At 38.5% G+C, this 20,321-nt stretch overlaps 1 protein-coding gene across 3 annotated transcripts in view; it reads right to left on the bottom strand.

Moving 5' to 3' along the window:
- The window catches only part of sema5ba (sema domain, seven thrombospondin repeats (type 1 and type 1-like), transmembrane domain (TM) and short cytoplasmic domain, (semaphorin) 5Ba), a 66,329-nt gene extending 46,765 nt beyond the window's left edge, over nucleotides 1-19,564 (bottom strand). For 2 of the 3 annotated variants that reach the window (XM_077728129.1, XM_077728130.1), the window contains exon 1: nucleotides 19,385-19,528. The gene's annotated coding sequence lies outside the window, so the exon portion shown is untranslated. Of the gene's footprint in view, nucleotides 1-19,384 lie in introns of all 3 variants that reach the window. The other variant, XM_077728131.1, reaches the window with a different exon arrangement.
- Between the last annotated feature and the right edge of the window lie 757 nt (nucleotides 19,565-20,321).

The following is a 20,321-nucleotide window of genomic DNA, read 5'->3' as shown; positions in this document are numbered from 1 at the left end:
GTCAAAACATAGAAAAAAGCAAGGACGCAGCACAAAACATGGGGAAACGCTAACAATGCCTTTTGTTCCAACAAAGATCATTATCAAACAAAATAAAATCCCAGGAGGTTAATTTGATAAGGCAAGCGAAGAGATTTGGCCAAACATTGCAACAATAAGTGACAGCACATTCCTCCTACTATACTTGCAATTGACTACTCAAGCTCTTAGGTGCTTTCCTCACTAATTTCCTCCATCAATAAAAAATAAAAAAAATGTCATCATGGTTAAGCTGCAAATAGTGCAATAAAAAAATAGAAACAACACAAAAAAGTTGCATTTAAAAATCAATAAACGCTTCTCATTAGAGCTGCTGCTTGCGGGATATTTCAAGAACAATGCACTTGTCATGCATTGAACTAAAACAATGTTATGTTTTAGTACACAATAATTAAATATCAAGTGGTTCAAAAGGGAAAAAATGATCATAAAATCATTACTTTAAAATAGAAGTTTAAAGCATGGGTGACTAACCTTTTGTGCCTCTAAATATGATACATATGTCCACTTATGATTGATATGCCCACCACATTTTTATGTGTAACTGGCTTTAATCATTTAATTGTCTAAGAATTCAATTCAAACAACAATGCGCAACCTTGCTTGTTTTCAGGCATAGCTTCAAGAGACTTTTGGTAGAGGTGTCCACCATATTTCATGTAACAAGTTAAGGGCCTGATTTTTCAACAAATTGAAGGACCCCAGAAATTATTCAAAATGCCCCCCAAATTTTCAGGTGTAGCTTCATTTAAAAAAAATGTGAGTCTATGATAGACATCCCTCCCAAATTGTGTCTTTAGGGGTTGAATTTTCAAAACAATTATCAGCCGAGATGTTTCTTTTATGTAGCATATTTTTTGGACTATAAGTCACACTGAAGTCAGCAGAAGTCTAATTTTAAGGAGGGCATTTTTTTATTTGATCAGTAACCAAGGAAAAAGATACTAAAAATAGTTCAACGGGGAACAACAGGCTAAATAGAGACCTGTTAATGTAACATTTACTTTTTTTTGATAATTATAGCATTAAAAAATAACATAAAAGGCTTTTAGGGCTCAGAGAGGGAAAAAAACATGTATAAGTCGCACTTGAGTATTAGTTACAAACTATGAAACAAGAGAAAAATATGATATTTGGTGTAGTCGTCAGACTTGATGGCCATGCTGAGTCATTAAAACACGTGCTAATAATTTAGCCTTTTTTGGTGCCTTTAGTAGGACAATAGCATTGTATACTATTTGGTTGTGATCTGCCAATTGGTAAATTTCATAATGACCCTAAAATGTCCAATTCAAACCGATAGACATCCCGTGTCTTCTCTGATGTAACAACAAAGACATGAGCTACACAAAGTAAAAATGAGGTTAGGGCCGCTTGTTGCTTTAAAGGTCTGAAACATCGTCAAGGTAACGAGCTGATCTGTCGTTCTTTTATTTTAAGAAAATCAATCTAAGTCCAGATGGCAGCCACTAAATCAGAGGAGCGAAGCCTCTCACAGCGGCTGCCAGCGCGTTACCACGGCAACGCGGAGATCAGCGTCGCCATCCAGGTCGAGTGCGTGCGAGTGCTCCGCGATCTGCTTGGATGGCGACCGGCCAGGGGAACTTGGGGTGGCCTTGATTGCGGAGGTTTTTGGTGGACACCCCTCAAAATGGCTCTTTCGGTTTGATTCCTACTTCCATTCTTTGATTGAAAGAGGTTGTCGCATTTGAAGACCAAGTTGTGATCTTTTAGCAAAAAAAATCATAAAGAGAAAATAGAGGGGTCCTTATAATATACAAGTCATTTTTATAGGGAAATATGTGTTTTGTAAGTAAATCGAAAAGTCATTTTTGGACATAAGTAATGTGTAAATAGTATATAATAATTTAAAGAAAATGTTTTTGGTGGGTTTTTATCACAAAGGTGATGTATTTTAAGCAAGAAAATATCTAAAAACTTTTTTTAATATAATTCGCTGGACAAAGGTTGTATATTTATTGTTAAAAAGTTGCAATTTTAGGAAAAAATTGTCAACACTGAAAGTATTTTTACAAAACATAAAAATAACAATAAAAGCATAACTTTATAGTTCTCATGAAGGACAAAATTTACATTTAGGAAACTAACACAAAATCTATTAATTATCTGAACATTACGAAGACAACAGTCACAGAATTTCTATTTAAAAGAATTTGTCATTGAAAAGTTATCCAGCAAGAAAGAATAACATTTTAGTTCAAGTTAAAACCTTAAGCCAAAGTTCCAAGACAAAAAGTAGTCCTTTAGAAGACAATTGTCTTCAATGGTGGAAACTTTTCACTCTTTTTTTCATTGCCTCGTACTCCTTATCCTGTTACCAAATTAAATGTATTTGCTCGGAATTTACGCCTCCCGAAGGGAGAGCGTCTGACATTTACGTTGCTCTTTCATGCTCTGGCATCAATGGCACATCCCCACTGGTGCACCCCCGTCGTGGTAATTAAAGGTCCGGCGCGCCTAATGGAATTCAAAATCAGGCCAAGGGTTATCATCGCTCCCTCTCAGGCGAAAAAAAAGGAGAAAAGGCCACAAAAGTAAATTATTGGTGGACAGAAAAGGATGTCATAGAGGCCCAAAATGGGATTTTTGGCAGCAAAACTGCTAATCCTTCAATAAGGATTAATTTTTCCACGCGAGACAAGTTCGGGTTAAGAGATTTTGTCCCGATCCAATACATCGGAAATGTATTAAGGAGGGGAAAAAAATAGCACATCCCAACATTTTTTAACCCCAAATTTGATGTTATACAAGATTAAAGCCATAGAGGGTTATTACTGTAAACCTTGTCATTTTCTACCAAATCAGTTAAACCATACCTGTCAAATTATACGTTTTTCCCATATTAAGTTAGCCATATGCGAGTAAATATGTGCTAGGTTGAATTAGTACTGTTTGTTATCAGTTAAGGGGAATTGCAATCATTAATAAGGGGAGCGATTGGCCAAGGTCGACACAAATTGTTGAGCAGCAACAAGAGATGACTTATACACGTTTGGTTCTGATCAATAAACTAATGTAAGAATAGTCCATTGAGCTCTCTTGATTGTGATTTTCTTGACCGTCATACTCTCCAAAGTTTGTTTCACTGGTTAAAATATAAATATATGCTAGATAGGACTGCAAATATTTTTTTGTAGTATACCTTGGAAATATTTTTTCAGCTTGTAGCCTTTAACTCTTTCACTGACAGTTATAGACATAAAACCTCTTTTAGTTTTAAAAGCCCGCATTGAGGGATCATGTTTCACTGCCACTGACCACTTGTTAAAATGTATATTTCAGCAGAAAAGTGAAGTATCTGTGCTTAACAAGACTCCACTTCAACCTCCCTCATCTTTCTGTCGAGCATCGCCGGCCAAAACGGTGTCCGCGTCGTGGCCGTAAAATGGCAGGCGGCATTAATTTTAACGGCGGTGATTAAAAGCCAGTGCGGGTGTTTTTCTTTCTTGTAAAGTTGCCGTCGGCTAAGCTTTACGGCCCAAAAAGTTCGGCGGGGCAATATGCCTAGACTTACTTACACTCCGACTAAAATACTAGCGAATAGTTGCAAACCAAAACACCGGTAGATATACTCTTATAATAAAATAAAAATAAGGATGGTCATTGCATATTAGAGATGGCCCAGAAGCCATTTTCAGAAGATCAGAATTGGGTAAAAAAAAGGTTCAAAATAAAATCATTTGATGTCACCATGCAAATGCATAATGTAGTTAGACTGACATATTTCAGATTCTACTCAAATCGCTACAAGCTCCATGGCAGTAAAACATGACAACTCAATAACATTTTTTCCCCCAGAATGTGAGGTTAAAATAGCTCATATGGGCAATAATTTTATAAGACGATACATGCCCTCTTAAAATCTGTTATCGCGACAGGCCCAAGTGTGCGGACCGCCACATGGTCTGTGTTGATTTGTACGCCAGATTCCTGGCATGCTCCATGTCGGGAAGCCAATAGGGGTGTCGGAGTTATCTGCCGTTATCGCAGCAGACGTCGTCGCTGCCCCCGACACGCATCGCTGAGACGTGCCGACTCCTTTAGGGGGTCACAAACATGTCTGTGAGGCGTTTTAGGGGAACGTTGCGTTCAAGGAGTAGTCACGCAAGGTCTCACTTTGTAAAAATACATTTTTGTTGTTGTGGATTTTAGCAGTATGCTGGTTTTTGTCGTGTCCAAAGTATGATAACAAGTACTTTATTTGGGCATAGAGGAGATCAAGGGAAGGAAACCGGAGTACCCGGAGAAACCCCACGCAAGCCCGCAAACTATACTAATTGTGAGGCCAGCGAGCTAACAAGTGGGAGGGAAATTGATCATGAAAATACTTATTGGCGACTATAAAAGTTCCAGCAATTTTAAATAGGTTGGGCTGGAAGTGATTTCTCAATCATTTCCGCACTCTTTCAGCACAACAGCAATGTTATGGTTGTATTTTGACCCCAAAATAATACAAGAATCTGATCACTAAAAGCTGTTTAACCACAAAAAAACACAACACTTTGCCCTAAAATGCTATGTCTTGACTTTATTGCTGGGCTGTCTTACGCGAATCGTAATATTAGAATATTTTTCAAAATATTTAAGAATTTCAGATTCCCACATAATATCTTGTCATTTAAATATGAATAAGGGACATAAAACTCTAAACGGATGAAAAAAAATTGTAATAATGTTGAAAAAAGATACGTAATAGGTGTATCTGGAACCCTCGAGGCTGTTTGATTGTCCTTCAGCCGTCCAATTGCCTTTGATTTTTTTTTTTGTCTGGCAGCCATCTTTATAATGAAAATGGATATTGCATCGGACCCGCTACCGCCACTGCCGAGCGGAAGGAGGAGGTCCAAATCAAACCTTTTGTTCCACGGGAATGAAAAAAAAAAAAATAGAAGCATGAAAAGGAACTGATTGATTACGTGCGAAGGAGAAGAACAAAACACAGCGAAAAAGAAAAAAAGAAAAACCCAACGGTGTCCTTTTCTTTCACGCCAAGTCCTTGTTTCCTCTTTTGATTCATTGGCGAATTTATTTTGACAGACAGCTCGGTGAGTTCTTGCAAAGGAACGCCTCTGATGTCCATCAAAAAGAGAAAAGCGCAATTAAAGCCATCGTCTCGCCATCTGAACTCCAGAACAATGCCAAAGCCCAAATTTAACACTCATCCTGTCAGTCGTATTTGTAGGAGTCAAAAACGGTTTTGTTAAGTTCAAGTTTGCTTTATAGAAAGAAAAACAAAAAAAAATCAAGTTATTTATTTCCCAAATAGGTATATATTATTTCATTTAAATTTTAACTATTTATTTGGTATTGATTGCATATTTCCAAAGCATGATCTAGAAAATATCCAACAAACATGACAAATATTTGCATACATGATTGTTTTTAATTTTTGTTGTCCCCTTTTGATTTGCTGAATATTTTAGACTTTGCTGTTAAGCACATTACGTGTTCAATAAAAAGTCAAAAACAAAACTCATGAGTTCATACCACAAACTGTAAAAAGAGCAAAAGAGCAAAAGACTAAAAGACGCGAGCAAAAGTTATTCAAGTGAAAGTGAAAACAAGCTGAACTCACCCTGCCCTCTGCGTGTGACCTCACTCAATAATAATCCGGAGGCAAAAGCAAAAGTTAAAATCTTCTCACCAGTGGCTCTAATGTTCATGTCAAATAGTCCTGGCCGAACCTAGCATCCAGTGGACTTTAATGTCCGACGTGTCGACATTTAAAGGAACAACGGCGGCAAAATTCCCAGAAGCGCCGTAGGAGGCGGCTGATCATTAGCCGCGTAGCCTCCCGGAATCCACTGAGACTCGAGACTCACCCTCAAAGATCAGCGACCGATTTACAACCGATCCCCCCCCTTCTCTGCCCCCCTCAAACAAAGGCACCATTCAAGCTGAGCGATGGAGTTCATAAAAGCTAAATCCACCTAGTCCTGTTACGATAACAACTCTTATCGGCGATACAGGTCTGATAAACTATTGCCAATATGTGATATTGTAGTGAAGAAAGTGAATTTAATAACTAACGTAGTAACAATACATTCTCATAAACCACTTGCTCAAATGCAATACATTTTCAGTTTTCAATAAAACAAACTATATATATATATATATATATATATATATATATATATATATATATATATATATATATATATATATATATATATATATATATATATATATATATATATATATATATATATATATATATATATATATATATATATATATATATATATATATATATATATATATATATATATATATATATATATATATATATATATATATATATATATATATATATATATATATATATATATATATATATATATATATATATATATATATATATATATATATATATATATATATATATATATATATATATATATATATATATATATATATATATATATATATATATATATATATATATATATATATATATATATATATATATATATATATATATATATATATATATATATATATATATATATATATATATATATATATATATATATATATATATATATATATATATATATATATATATATATATATATATATATATATATATATATATATATATATATATATATATATATATATATATATATATATATATATATATATATATATATATATATATATATATATATATATATATATATATATATATATATATATATATATATATATATATATATATATATATATATATATATATATATATATATATATATATATATATATATATATATATAGTTTGTTTTATTGAAAAATTAACATTTATTGCATTTGAACAAGTGGCTTATGAGAATGTATTGTCACTAAGTTAGTTATTAAATTGACTTTCTTCACTACTATATAGATATATATATATATATTATTTGTTTTAATCACAATGCTTATTAGGTTGTTAGAAAGCTAGTTAGTGACTAGAATAGGAAATGGGGAGACACCCAATGCCATTTTGGTTCTATACTTCTGTAATTATTACTCCGTGGTTCTACATGGGTTGTCTCCGGTTTCCTCCCACATCCCAAAAACATGCAGGGTAGGCTGGTTGAATACTGTAAATTGTCTAAGTACAAGTGTGAGCATGAATGTTTGTTTGTCTCCTTGTGCTCTGCGATTGGCTGACCACCAACTCAGGGCATTCCCCTGCATCTGGCCCGAAGTCATCTGGGATAGGCTCCAGCACCCCCCTGCAACCCCTATTTATGAAGAAATGGAAACTGAGTGGATATAACATATGCTTAAAGTAAGCTAAAAGTATCATCAGTGAGTGGATGCTTACGTTTCAGAGCCGCTGATGGTGATTGTTGTCCAATCCGTTTTGATTGGGTTGCTTCCAACACAGTCAAAACGGATTGGACAACCATCAGATTTCGACGTCCATTTCTGTCCGCGGCACTCAATGAGATTGTAACCCTAAAAATCGAACCCGGGAAAGAGGGCGAGCTTACGCCAAACGATGACATCATCACGTTCATCCCCCAGTGTGAGTAGACCCAGGATGTGCCTGTCTTTGTGCACTGGATGTAAAGGCGCCTTAATGCGCCGTGGACGCCCCACAATGGCCGAGTACTGGATTGCCAGCCCGAAAAAAGATCGCCCACCACGCAAGGCGTCACCACCACCCCCACTTAGCCCAGTTCGCCTGTGAAAGAACTTGTTTTCTTCCGGCGCATTCTTGGCATCCGAAACTAAATATCAGCAAACAACGCTAGAGAGGCCTTGGTGGAGGTAACGACAACACAAACAATGACGACATGCCCACTGGAGGGCCCTCGAGGGGCCCATTACGGTAAACCAAAAAAATAATGGATGTGTGTAACTGGAATGTGTGTGTGTATGCATGAGTGGGGGGGCTGGGTAGGCATGATAGTCAAAGTTCATCAGAGTTCAAGCGCGTCCGGAGCAGTGACGCAAAGCAACAGTTGAGAAATTACAGTCCAGTGACACGTGCACACTACTTAGCTTAGCTCCTTATTTCAAGCTAATTGGAACAAATAACGGTGACCGGTTACCACGGCAACACGGACAAACCGCTCAGACTCCCCAAGTGAGGCGGGCGAGTATAAATAGACGGGGGGCGAGGAGTTGGCATACTTCAACATTGACTTATTACATATCACACACTGCAGTTCAGGTTTTGGGGGGTTTAGATCTGGGGATGTCATTTTTAAACATAAATAAAAGTTCTAATTATTATTAGAATTATTAATCTTTTAGGTTATAATTAAAACTTTCCGATGTTACTAAAGCTTTGTGTAGGTGCTGATAAGAGCTTTCCTAATGTTAGTTTCCTCCATAAAAGAAAACGATTAACAAAAAGATTATTTTTATTTAAAGTGTTTACAATCGACAAAGTATCGATTTTTTTAAAATTATCCAAAATAGGTACCAAACCAAGACTATGAAAGCATCCACTGCATATAATTCATTCATTTCCCTACCACTTATCCTCACAAGGGTTTCTGGAACAAAACAACCTTCCAATGGATTTCATGTTCTTCCAAAAATTAACTAATTGGATGCCAATGACAACGATACGTGCCCAATCCATTTGGACTGGGAAGGACTGGCAGTGATCAGACTCTCCCAGTCCAAATGAATTGGATTTCTGTCAACATCAGTGGCACTAAAACATGTTCATTCAATACCAGCCAACTCAGTTAAAATTGATTTATTGTCTATCTGTCTGACAATAGCAATGACTGAGTAAATCTTGAACGGGTACGTTGTTATTGATGATGGTATCTTACACTAAGTATTTATTGGAGAACGTCATAAGATAAGATGGAATTGCTACAAAGAGCCCCCTCCCCTCAGCACCCCACTCACTTCAACTCCCCCAATGCCATCACGGCTGCCCCTCCCCCTCTGCCACCATTATCTTCATTATCACACTTATTCATCGCGCCAAGTCAGGAGGAAGAATTCCCCAAAGCCTCTAGTGTGATACCCTGACACATGCACACAGTCCCAATCAACTTGAGGAATTGCTTCAGGTCAAAATTAGTCCAAAATTAGGAGACGGTTGGCCGAGGGAACATTGCGTTGATCAAACCAGCTTCATTGGGAAAAATAGCAGTTTGAAAAAAGATCCCAAATGAATCCCAATGAGCTTGCTCTGAATTAGTTTTAGCAGTACTTTTTAAAAATGAGAATACAACCAAAAACTGAAATATGAGGAAAATAACTTGAAACCGGTCCAGCGTCTGAGTGGTTAGCCGCAACGTGGGAGTCCTGGATTCAAATCCAGGTTGGCCCACTTGTGTGGAGTCTGCTTGTTCTCCCCTGGCCTGTGTGGGTTTTCTCTGGGTACTTCAGTTTCCTCCCACATTCCAAAGGCATGCATGGTAGGCTGGTTGGACACTCTAAATTGCGTCCAAGTATGAAGGTGAGCGTGAATGGTTGTTTGTCTCCTTGTGCCCTGTGATTGGCTGGCCACCAATTCAGGGTGTTCCCTTGTTCCCTGCCTCTTGCTCAAAGTCAGCTGGGATAGGCTCCAGCACCCCCTGCGACCTTAGTAAGGATAAAGCAGTTCAGAAAGAGTTGATCACTTGAAACCACCTAAAATGAATTTAATCATTAATAGAATATACTGTGGAAAATTGGAAACAACCAATATAAAGATGTCATTGAGCGTTATTTATAACTGTTAAAAGAAATGTACTCTTCTATGAAAAAGAATCCATAGTTACGAAGGTTGTGCCTTTCAAGATAAGACTGAGTGAGGAAAGCAGTCTTTCGTTCCCAAACACGAAACCCTGTGGCGTGTGTTTGCTTTAGACTCGCTCTCATTTGTCAGTTTTGCTGCCATAACACGCCAACGTGAGGAGATAAAGTTGGATGGCGAGGGAGGGGCTTTAACGTGGAGCTTGTCTGTTATGACAAAAAGTTAGGTTGGAGATGACAAAAATGGACAAGGAGGACAAGGAGAAGGTGGTGCGAACTGGACTGGCAGAGCAAGACAACAAGGAACAGGAAAGGATCTGATAATCGTCTTCGTTTTTACATGAGATTAGAAGTTGTAGATCTTATAGAAAAGGTTGATTTGTTTTCTTTTTAAACCACGCAGAGGGAGGGTTTAGAGAGTAAAATGTAAAAAAAAAAGCTTTTGAGAAGAGAGCAAATACATTTCTTTTTTTTTACAGCAATGTACTTTAGTACATATCACAATGGGTCAAGATGAGCACTTGCTGCTCAGCTCATCATTTGGCTCACATTGATGAGCTCATTCGCTAAAAGGATCGATGGGGTCTTTGGTGAGACAACGATTGGACGCTTACAATTATTAATGAGTGGCTGTCTGGTAGAAATGCTTAATAAAGTCCATCTTTGTTGTTAATGCATTCTCTGCCGTTGATAGCAAGAAGCGTCCGTCCAATGCATTTGAACTGCCTGTCTATCATCTTTCAATGGCAGTCCATGAGTTGATATATTTCAAGCTTTCCGATTGGTTTCAGCTTCTCAGCACATTGATGGAAGCTTCTTGAAACCGACATAGACAAAAGGCGTCCATGCTGCTTTAAGACAAAAAAGGGATCAAGACGACGAAGAATGAGTGCCGAGTGGAAGGTTTTAATGGCTAGACTTTTCTTTTTTTTGCACATCACAGCCCACACACACAAAAACGCACCCCTGACCGTGCGGTCAAGTGGAGGGGAGGCAAGCGGCCATGTTGGATGAGGGCCAGCCAGGTCAGAGCAGTTAGCGCATCGACAATTGCCGTGTCTGGGTTTACTATGCTGGGTGGGATTCAACTTCCAGAGAGCATCCAGATGCTCAAAGACACCAAGCGTAACTTCTGTTCAAATCCAGGACAAGCCATTTATTTAAATGCCTCATCAAAAAAAACTGCAATCTAGTTATTAAAGTCAAAGACAAGGACCTGTCACTCAAAGATGCGGCACAGAAATTATATTTGTCAAGAAGATATGCACCATTACCATGATTTGGAATTGTTTTAAACGCAAACAAGACAATCATTAATCAAAAAAAGACAACTGTGATCATAAAAAAACTGTAAAATTGCCTGTTATTTGGTAGACTTTTATATCAGATCACCTTCCTGGTGTAAACCACACATGCAGGATTCAGACCCAGACCACCACAACAGCAGCAGTGGGGCACTCGGACCACTGCACCACCTACTAAAAAAGGTCACTCCTCAATGATCACATAACTGAAAGATGTACTACCATGTATTGTGAAAATAAAAATACATTGTGCTTTTTTCCCTACAAGAGACAGGGTGTGTTGTATTGTCAATCATCAATAATACAATTTCAGTCAGAAAGAAATATAAAAGATATTGGAAAAGACATTGCTTCTTAACTTGTATCTCAATCAATACAAGTTGAATTGTGCTGATTTGCTCATCAAAGTGACATGTTCCAGTTTGGTTGGGAGGTCATGAGTGACATAATAACTGGCAGCCACGTATAGGTATGAGAGCAGAAATTAAATTGGTGTGTCTTTGATTTAGCATGTTAGAAGTTAGTAGTATTCTTATCCGTGGTCAGTATTTATAATCCTGAGGTGGCATATGAATTCATTGCAGGTCAGGTGACAGGTGCGGGAAATGTCGAGCTAATGTTACCTGACTCATGGGGGAATGTGTGGGCACGTGTGTATGTGTGTGTGTGTGTGTGTGTGTGTGTGTGTGTGTGTGTGTGTGTGTCATCACATGTGATGGAATGAACAGTAGCAGCTTTGAGCTCCTGGCAAGAAATCACTCTAGGGAGCCTTTTGGGGGGGTTTAATCATGATGAATAAAATCAATGAGAATCAAGTGAAGCCACTAACATAATTAGCATGAGACTACATTACCAATGCATTATGAGATTCACGAACGTAGTTTGACAAAATTCTCCAGTGGCGAATGCTGCACACGATCAAAACTGCAAATGCATCTGCTTCAAAGACACAACACAGAATTCTTACTAATAAAATGTAGAAATATGTCAAAACTGCATAGCATTGTGTGTATCAAATATGCGCAAATCTGTGAATCGACAAGCAGTGTACCTGTTGTATATGTAACTTATGGCTCCTAACAAAAGTGGCATCAAAGACAATCAAAGAGCATTTTTGCCACCTATGAAAAAACAACCTCTTTGCTAGTAACCCAACTATTTTGCTGAATGACAAAATGTGTAACGTTACTGAACTTAAAAAAATCATGGGTTTGTGTGACGGTAATAAGAAACGCTGTAATAGACTGGCTACTTTCTAGAAAGTGGAAGCGCAGTATCTGTTATCTCCACGACACAGACTCAACTCCTGCTGTCGTCCATTTCTGGTTTGGGCATGCAGGTGCGACAGGTGTTGCCCCCAAACAAGATGGTGGCGATGTTAAATCTCAATTATTTGGAATAGAGGATTTATTTTTCTGTGTATAATAAATCACAGCTCGTGATTGAAGCGGTCGAGGCCGAGAGGTACGGCTTCTTCAGTCGATGCATTCATCACTGTCATACGCCTCCCGTTTTCAACAAAGACGCCGGGTTGCCGTGACGACTACAACAAAACAAACTCAGAGACCCAGTCCAACAAAATCAAGGGGATGACGTTACGTCTCACTTATTGGCTGCCATGAACATTGTGGTTATTCTTGATGTTAGAGTTTAAAGGCAGGGTTTCATCTGAGGTTTGCATGCAAAGATTAGGGTTTAAAATTAGGATTCCTAGACAGGTTTAAGACTTTAAACTGGCTTGATTGAGATGAGGCTTTCAAAGTAGTTAAGGTAGTTAATGGTTTTAAACAGGTTAAGGGTTAGAAATAATGGTTTCAAGAAAGGCAAAGGTTAGAAACTGGTTTCAAGAAAGGTAAGGCATTGTATACTAGGATTTTTAGTTTAGTAAATTCAAAGTGAGATAGGGGCTTTGGAATTAAAAAATCAATATTGAGTTAAGGTGGGAAAGTAAGAGTTTCTAACAGGTATTAAGGTTTAAAAAAAGGGATTACAAACTAGGATTAGAGTTGTAAAACAGTGCTTAAGTACCGGATTTTCCAGATTATGAGTCACACATTTTTAATTTGGCTGGGCCTGCAACAAAACCCCAAAATACCCCCCCTCCCACCGACCACCAATAACAGATCCCTATTTATCCTCTAGTTCTCCATTTTACTATTACTTTAACATATGTTTGCTCATAGTTTGTGATAGAATTATCCCAAAAAAATGTGATTAATGACTGCCATCATGTCACTCGGTGCATCTGTATACAACGCAAGGATACTTCGTGGTTGTCTTCTGTTGCGACCTCAACGATCGGGTTCAGCAAAAACATTGCATGGTTTTCTGGCAGCAATTTAAAAATGTGCAAATGATTTGTTTTCTGGCCAACGCTTGTACGTTTCCGCTATTGCGTCACGTTGGCCACGACCAGCTGTCACACGCGCAATTGTTGTTGCTCTTCAAGAAGATAAATATTTGCATGTCGACGCTCAGACAGAAACCACAGGCACGGCAAACATACACTAAGTTTGGCAGCAAGGATTTAAGACAGAGTCCAAGTAGAAGTTAGTGTTTGAAGCCAAATTTGTGGTTTGCAATGATTGTTTTAAGGCTTCTTTAGCATTGCGTTGCAATTTGCAATGAAAGTGATTGAGGGCACGTTGGCATCCCGCAGGAAGGGGTTCTTCATTAGTGCCACATTTCACTTGAAGCTTTTACTTTATTAAAAAGCTGCAGTGCACATCAGCACTTTGCTGCCTTTCAGAACGAGACGTGCCGCGTCATACAATCGACGTTACATGAAGAGAAAATCCTTGGTGCGTTTTACCTCTGCCAAGGACAAAAGTAGACTTTGAAGAATATAATGGTTTCAAAAACATCAAAGATCTTGCCTTCAAAGTATATGTTTCTTCAACTCCCTAATTCAGAACGATGTGCAGTTTCATCTAGATAACCTCTTATTGCCACACATCAATCAAATTAGTGTCAAAGAACTGAATATTTACCCGATGTTAACAACATTTTAAACTTTACTTCCTGGTAACATATACTTATCGTCCACCTAAGCAAAGTTTTTTTTTTGTAAACCATTAATATTTGGAGTCACCCATCAACCAGACAAACGAACGTTCCCACTAGTGTCCTTACAAAACGGCTGCAACAGCAGCTTTAATGAGCTGCATAAGTTCCCAAAGCTTATGGAAGCTGCCACTGTTCATACCCCCCCCCCCCCCCCACACACACACACACGATTACCAACACACACCCACACAGGGTTCAATGGGAACAGTGTTCCTAGCCCCACAATGGCCGCCTCCGTCGGGCACTTTCTCCTCCACCTCCTTTCTTCGCACGAGGGACGGTGAAGAAAAGGCACATGCCTTCACGTCCTCACTGCACACACACACAGACACACACACACACACACACACAATATTCATGCACTAATTTTCCGTACCACTTATCTTCACAAGGGTCACGGGGGCGTTGGAGCCTATCCCAGCCAACTGTGGGCATAAGGCGAAGGACAGTGTGAATCAGTTGCCAGCCAATCGTAAGGGAAATGAGAAAAACAACCAGACACACAATAGATTCAAGTATATGCACATAGACGTAGATAGGTACATGCAAATGAAACTAATGACAAATAACACCCATCAAAAAAGTGTAAAAGTTGAGGAAGTCATTATAATTCGTCCTTGGGTCAAGCGGAAGGGTCTCCTTGAACCATTTGAAACAAGATCGGCTCTTTCTTTGCAAACAGTGGTGGTTAATGAAGAGCTAATTATCATGATTAGTATTGTTAGCACAGATTAGGTTGCGGCAGTCGCGTCTGGTTTCACGCCGCGACCGAGCTTGAGTATCCAAGTGGGTCGAGAGAGACAAAACCAGAGAGAGCGAAAGCCAAATGGGTAACAATGCCAGGAGGAGTTGAGGGAGACGGACTGTTTTTAGGGGGGTCACGTCTCAGACAGACCTGTTGGAATTATTCATTTCCAACATGGGGCTCAGACAACGTCCTGCTGATGCGTCTTGTTAGCGACGCTTGGGTAGCTCTTTGTGTGTGTGGCCTACCATGACACACAATAAAATGCATGCACAATAACACAATCTTTAATTTAGTCACATGGCAAGAAACGCAGTGAATTTCTGAGATATCTTGGCCATTCTTCTAGATCCTTATATATTTTCAGTCATTTATCACCCATTCCGCTTATTCTCACAAGGGTCACGGGGGTGCTGGAGCCTATCCCAGCTGACTATGCAGAGGACACCCTGAATTGGTTGCCTGACAATAGCAGGGCAAAACGAGACAATCACTGTGCTGCCCGCCAGATATTTACAATTTTGATAATTATAAGTGACAACATTATTGATTTTTTTTCCGGCTACTGACAAATCGTTATGTTTAGGATGATTTTACAATACCAGGAGCAAGTATTTTATCGATCTCACACCACAGTTGCTGTAAGATGTTGAATCTTGAGATGATAGTTTGAAAAAAAAAAGAATAACAGAGCTGTTATTCATTTAATGGGGTTTTCAATGTAAGTCAGCACCTCAGTGGTTGACTTGTTAGCACATCTGTCTTTCAGGTCAGAGGTCACAGGTTGAAATTCAAGTTCATTTCAGTTCACTAGTCAAGTTAATTGATATCGTTTGTGGATTTAACCCTGTAGCATTTACACAATTACAGAAAACTAATTCATCTAGAATTTACAAATCTACAACAAAAACAAACTGTGTCAATTGATAAATAGATATAATGTATTCCCACCTCACTTTATCTCACCTGATGAAATGAGTTTAAATACAATTTTTAAAAAAAACAATCCACTTAGTACTAAATGAATTGACATGAATAAAAAATGAGTCATCCAATGTTTCACATCTTTTAAGGCGCAAGAGCCATATTGATTTCTTAGGGAGATCAAAGCCAGGACTATCATCAATTGTTAACCAAAATCATGGGATCCGATCTGAGCCATCTGATTGGATGCCCAGATACCGGTATATTCCACTAGTGACATCGTCACATCACCACTACCTCCCTGTAGAAAAAGTCCAAAGGTTAAAAAAGAAAAAAATGTATAATCTTAAAAGTAATCGCAAACCTGTCGGCAGCAATCAGCACATTTCAATCCTAACTGCACATGAATAGGTGGAGTTGCATCAACAATTTCAAACGTGATTGGAGGAGGACTATGACCTTTCTTGCCTCTGCGAAGAATTCATTAAAAGGGTTCAGGACAGCGAGAGAATTAAGAAGAGCGATCTTGTTCTCCCGACATCAAACTTTTATATCTGGCCAGACAATGAAAACCCAAGCGACCCTGTGTCCCAGACAAGGAGCTCCTGCTTAAAAATGCTCCATTGCAAATTTGATGAACGGCGACAAGGTTGCTTCGAGGAAAGAAGGGGGGAAAAAAAAAATCAATAATGAATGCTGACATCAGACGCCGCCGTGGTACGGACCCTCCGGAGCGGCGGCAACAAAAGGAGCCGGAACAAAGGCAGCGCTGGGGAAAGTAGAGCTGGTCCGGTTGACCCCACCACTAAATGACCCCCCACCCCACCAAAACACCACAAGAAGCAGTCAAGAGCCCTCATAAATTCATCAGGCACGAAAAGCTGCTTTCCATCTGAAAGAAGCAACCCGGGATACTCTGACCGGTGACAAAAACAACACTAATCTGCCGTAAAACAAGCCGGTTAGCTCTTTACACAAATGAACGGTGCAACCACACGGATGGAAATAATTTGCACAATAATATTATTGACATATAGTAAAATGGGGGTAAGAAGTTTTAAAATTCAGACTTGAATTTAGTATTCATGTACAGTTGCATATTGACATAATATGTATGGCTGCTTAGGATTCACAGCGCACGGTTCACTTCTTTAGGAGATATTGATTCATGAAGTTAGCTTTTGAGATCCAAATTTCATATAGTGGGAAGATAGTAGTACGTCAACCCTTAAATTTCTGTAGAAATTGATCATAAAACTGCTTACCTGATGCCATACAAATTGTTTTTATATTTCTATTAAGAATGACACTAAAATATTGAATCAATACAGAATTAACCCCTTAGCAAACAATCAGGTTGAATTCTAAGCATTCCCTTTTACAAAATTGTTGCAAATCCTCAAAATTCTTGAAATATTTTTCTTTGATAGATCTTTTAAGGTCATGACCCAGCTTGCTGGTCATGTTGAGGTCAGTACCTTATAAACTTGTATAAAGATAATGATGTTCACCAAGAAAAGTTCAACACTGTTTTTTTTTCTCTTTATAGAAATGGCTGTCCTGTCAAAAAGACTGCAAGAGCACAGTGAAGATTTCTAAAAGGGGGGTCAGAAAGACAACTGAAGAATAATAGAATGCAATGACATACCCAAAATCTTGCTGCTGACAAAACTGTCAAAAACGGAAATTGAAACAAAAATGGTTTTCTTAGGAGAACAAACGATGAATTGAAAAGGTTGCACTCTAAAAATAACATTTAGTGCACAATGGAATTGTGTGAAAGCAGTTGGATGTTCCACAGAAAATAATATTGTGTGGATGGATGAAACCAAATTTGATTGAAGCATGGTGAAAAAGCAAAGTGGTAGTTTTCTTTTGCCATTTCGGGCCGGGACATTTTACTGTGACCAACAGAAAAATTAATCCACAAGTTCACCATGCTATTTTCATAATAATAATAATTTGAAACTATCTATCCACCAATTGAAAGGGGTTGCGACTGGACAGAGAATCAAATTGAAATGGTGACTCGTATTCATTCATTTTCCAAACCGCTTCCTCTCACAACAGTCCCGGCCGGGGGTGCTGGAGCTTATCGCAGCTATCTAAGGGTACAAGGAGACGGTCAACTATTCACGCTGACTCCAATAGCTTGGGGTGTTCAACCAGTCTACCATGCATGTTTTTGTGACATGGGAGGAAACTGGAGTACCCGGAGAAAACCCACGTAAGCCAAGGGAGAACCTGCAAAATCCACATATTGAGCACAAATTTGAATTGATTTTTTTTTAAATGATCGTACTATTAACTTATTTTTCTCCATTAAAAATGAGAGATATGTAATTTATTTTTAAATGAGATTGGAATGCTCATCTTTAACTGCCATTCCCTGCAGTAGACGTCCAATCCATTTTGAATGACTGGACGTCTAACACAGTCAATGGCAGCCAAGTTGAATGAGTGTTTTATAAACCATTGATAGAAATATGAGATAAAAGAAATGCTAACTAAATAAGAAGAAAAACATGATAATGCTTATGTCTGGATATAATAAATGATGATCTTTTAATGAGTCCTTTCTTATGCAAAAAAATTGTCCCTTTGAGACGTGAAACAAATTCAAGCAAAGTAAAATGAATAAGAAATAACAAGACTGATAACGGCTCGGCTGCTGGGTTGCACTCGAGAATCATTTGAGCTTTAATGAATAATAAAGGGCTCTTCATTAAAAGCACTCAAGCAACAGTCTCAATTAAACAGCAAAATGAAAGCACTCATTAAAAAGAAAAAGAATATGCACTAGCTTGAATGGTGCAAATTCAAATCTCCACATATATCTTGACATAATTTATGGAATCCATACACAAAATAACTACTAAATCAACAGTAGTGCTAGCTAGTGAGTGACCTTTGTTGTTGTCAACCTGCAGCAGCTCACCTGGCCGCTCAACACTGCCCCCTACCATCCTTCATTTGCACCTACAACCACTTGAGCACTTCACACAACTATTTTCCTTTGTTTGACAGGTCAAAGCGAGAGAATGTGATTTTCTTTAAGGAAATCAACGCAAATCATTTTCTTGGGAAGCTCAGTCATTTATGAAATGACAAACAATGTCGTTTTTAATTATGCATTTCTACTCGGGAAAAAAAGCATGTCCCATTAAAATCCTTAAATAAACGCGCTGTTAAAAAGGAGGTGAAAAAAGACTCAATTATCTTTAAAAATCACTAGATCCAGCAAAGGTCGGGGTAAAATATGCATTTTTGCACGGTAAGTGCAACTAACAAGCATGGATGGCAAATTTACGACGGTTTTCAAGTGTTTCTCAACAGCTCTTTAAAACGCCAAGTTTTCGGGGGTGTCCCCTTGAGTGCGAGGGCAGCTGCCACCCACAAACCCCCCAGTGATGGCTGGATGCAACGTGAGTGGAAAGTCAAAAGTGGATCTCAACACCCCATCACATACACCCATGCATTTTAGCAAAAAAAAGTATTGCAAGTTGGACAAATTAACAGCGTGTCATCCACAACAAAGTCTCGGTTGGAAAGTGCGTCCAGGTAGCGACAAAGATTCGCTGCTTACCTTCTGGAGATGTTCCACAAGTCCACAAATGATTAAAAATAAAAAAATAAAACGCCACTTGGAATTTTGGCCGGTGATTGTGGTCCAGGGGAGCGGCGTGGTTCCGATTCCGTAGCCGCCTTGGGCGTCCTTCACTCGTGGACCTGCAGCGGAAGACTGCGCCGAGCTCAGACGCGAACTCCGGACCAAACCACCGCGCAAAGGATGGTGGGGGCCATATGGCGAGTGCGCGTGCACGAGCGTCGAAAGTGGGGAGCGCGCCGCGTGCACGTGCGCACCTGAGAGGGAGGGGTTTCATTTTTGAAAGGAGCATGACCTCATGGGAATTTTAAAATGTCTTGTGAATAAAAGAACGAAAAGGTCCCTTTATAAAACACTCAAACGTCTCTTTTAGTCGTGCAATGATCATCTAATTATACTTTAGAAAACATATTATGCACTAGTTTTTGTGTCAAATCGGCAGCAGATGGGTGCGATTACCAATTAGTCCATAAATCTGTTTCCAAATGAAATGCATTTTAAGTGCGTGCATGCCTCGGCTCAAAAATAAATAAATATATATTTGAAATACATTGGGTTTGGATTTTTTTTAATAAGTCTGTACATTTGAGGTCAAGGTGTTGACACAAAACAAAAACATCTGGACTTACACTCATTTTAAAAATCGTTTAGAAAAAACAACTTGGAAATAGATTCTAATAAATGTGTGAGAAAGAAAAAATCAATGTTTTTACTTTCTAATGCAACTCTTACATTTACTTTTTTGTTATTAATGTGCTCACTCAGGAAATTCATTGTATAACTGCAAGCTAGTGAGAGCTTCTTTAATTGTCTATTAATCAACACGATCCCATCCTAGTAAATTACAGCGTACTATTAGCTGAGTACTTGCCGTCAAATAGAATCATTTATTTCCTCCGCCTGCTTCTAATCAGAC

The sequence above is a fragment of the Stigmatopora nigra genome, chromosome 11, assembly GCF_051989575.1.
Source record: "Stigmatopora nigra isolate UIUO_SnigA chromosome 11, RoL_Snig_1.1, whole genome shotgun sequence".
NCBI classification, from domain to species: domain Eukaryota; kingdom Metazoa; phylum Chordata; class Actinopteri; order Syngnathiformes; family Syngnathidae; genus Stigmatopora; species Stigmatopora nigra.
Note: the sequence above shows the minus strand (reverse complement) of the source record. Positions and strands in the feature narration are given on the sequence as shown.